This window comes from Pteropus vampyrus, unplaced genomic scaffold, assembly GCF_000151845.1.
Source record: "Pteropus vampyrus isolate Shadow unplaced genomic scaffold, Pvam_2.0 Scaffold1000000173, whole genome shotgun sequence".
Lineage (NCBI taxonomy): Eukaryota > Metazoa > Chordata > Mammalia > Chiroptera > Pteropodidae > Pteropus > Pteropus vampyrus.
The window spans coordinates 1-2,491 of record NW_011914575.1 but is presented as its reverse complement, the minus strand read 5'-3'; the positions used below and the strand labels follow the sequence as shown (position 1 = coordinate 2,491).

At 64.4% G+C, this 2,491-nt stretch overlaps 1 pseudogene; it reads right to left on the bottom strand.

The window, feature by feature from the left end:
- Positions 1-54: 54 nt before the first annotated feature.
- On the bottom strand, positions 55-761 carry LOC105311115 (annotated as a pseudogene).
- Positions 762-2,491: the final 1,730 nt, after the last annotated feature.

Genomic DNA, 2,491 nt, shown 5'->3' with positions numbered 1-2,491 from the left:
GGAGGCCCGAGGCCTTAGGCGTGTGGAGGAGAGCCGGGCCGTGCAGAAACTCACGTCTTCCAGAGGTTCTGGAAGTTTGTCGGGGAAAAGTCTCTGCGAAGTGAGATCCCGCACGAGAGCTTGCAGGGAGATCCAGAGGGGCCGTGAGGGGCGCAGGGAAAGCTGGGGACTCGGGGCCAGGGACAAGGTGGGGCTCAGGGATGGGGACCCCGAAGGCCGCGGACGGAGGGGCGGGTCAGCACTAGCCGAGGCCCGGGAGGCGGCCGCGGGGGAGGAGCGGGGTGCGGGCCAGCGCTCACCTCGGTCCCGACCTCGGCCTCGCCGCGGGCCCCGGCGCCGGCCCCCGGGACCCCTGCTCCGCCCGCCGCGCCCTCGGACTCATTGACCAGAGACGACTTCAGCTCAGCCAGGTCGCGCTCGGGGCCCGCGGCGCTGTCGCGGCTCTTGTCGTCCTGCTCCTCGCCCTCGTCCTGGAAGGCCAGCAGCTCGTCAGGCGCACCGAGGTCGTCGCCGCCGCCCGCGCCACCCCCGCCCGAGTCCAGCTGCGGCATGGTGCGCTCAGCCCGCGGGGGCGCGGGGCACGGGAGTGCTGGGCGCGAAGCCGGCCGGGAGGCGGCGAGCCCGGAGTCCGGACCTCCGAGCCCGGAGCGCGGCGGGCGGAGCGCGGGCTGACTCCGCCTGGGCGGGCTAGGGCGCTGGGCGCGGGCGCCAGGCTCAGCGGCTCCGGGAGCTGGCGGGTCCGAACATCAAAGGCACCGCCGGCCGAGTGCAGGGGGGCGGGGCAGGGACGCCGGGGGCGGGCCCGGCGTTGGGCGGAGCCAAATCGCTCCGCCCCTCCTCTCTCGGGAGAGGTCGGTAAGCGTCCAGTGGGCATAGTCTTAAAGGGCTCGCTCTCCCGGGCGTAATTTGAGTGAGGCGTTGGACAATCCTGAATAGCATCACCCTTCTCCTGAAATAAGGGGACTTTGAAGGAGACCCAGATCCCCCGCTTCCTCACCTAGTGATTCCTGCCCTGCGCTCAGGTTTCTCTCCCAGTTGCGGAGGGCGCGGGTCCCCTAGGTTCTTGAGATGGCTTGGAATAGGAGCCAAGTTGAGAACTACGTCTGTGCCCTAGGCTTGGAACTGGGAGCTTCCTAGAGCTTGGGGCTGCTTGGAGGCTGTGCTCGAACCCCGGGCCAGCGGGGTTAGGCCTCCCCAAGGCCCTATTCTCCAGCCCTAAGCCAATCTGGGACCTCTTTCCAGGCTGCCCACTCACAGCACGAACACAAGCATATACTCACACATTTATTGATCGCCTGTTGCATGCGAGGCTTATAACAGCACACATTTGTGAGGGCCTCTCAGCCATGTGGCTGCTCCGAGGCATGAACACAGCCAAGAAGACTAGGAGGAAGGATCCTCTGCCGCCCCACGGGGATCCTCCAGTCACTCCTAACCCCTCCCACAACTCTCCCAGCTCAAGTTCCATTCCTAGAACCCTCGGCTCTAGGATGCCACGCTTTGGGTGGCCACGTGGGCTGCGGGATTCGGATGAGGGGTGGGTGGTATGAAGCAAACTAACAAGTGAGGTCGCGTAACCTCGGAGCCCACTGACTCCCAGCCTGGCTCAGGCCGGCCCTCATAAGATCCAGGCTGCAGGATCTATAGCCGGAGAAGCCTGAGACCATGTGCCAGCTTCCATTGCATCTGCAAGGCTCCCGGGGCCAAGTCCACGCGGGCCTCCACATCACGCTTGGCCTCAGCTCAGTCAGAGTCTAGGAAAGACACCGGCCCCTTTGGATCGCAGTACAGCTAACCGCAGCCCACAGCAGGTTTCCGTGTTGGATTCAGTATAGACATTCCCACTTCTCCGTAGAGCAATTAGGGCAGAGCGTATCTGGAAAAGGAGTGTATCTTGTACACTTCTCAGGCTCAGAGCCGCTCAGAGCCGCTCAGGACCCCTGGCTGCGGAACAAAGCCGGGCCGGAAGCGGGCCACGCCGCCCCTCTGGGTCCAGGCTCAGCCGGGCTGGCTGCGGATCAAAGGGCCAGGGCCGTCTCTCTCCGCGGTCAGATCCTATCTACGCCCGCCCAGCGGGCGGCCTCTGCGCCCCACCTCAGGGCTAGAGCGCCCTCTTTTCCTCCCTTCCGGGGGCTAGAGGTTGGGGGGGCACCAATGCTCTGTATGACGATGGAGATGTGGGGAAGACTGCCTATTAGGTGCCCCCAGTCTCCTTTCTTGATGTGAGCTCGCTGTTCAGTCTTACCTCAGTCCCTCTAGAGTGGGAGGAGGGGCTCCTGCTAAGAGTGGCCCAGTCCCGAGGGAAGAGAGTGCAGGAGGAGGGGCCCACCTAAACAGCTGAGGTTATAAAGTCTGGCTTCCGGATGAGCTTCCTATGGGAAAGCTGAGAGGGAATACGGATCTGCCTAATCCGAAGCTTTGGGGTCCTGCTTTTGAGAGTAACTCCAGCTTAGCAGAGCCTCCTCCAGGACAGTCCCCAGACCCATGAAGT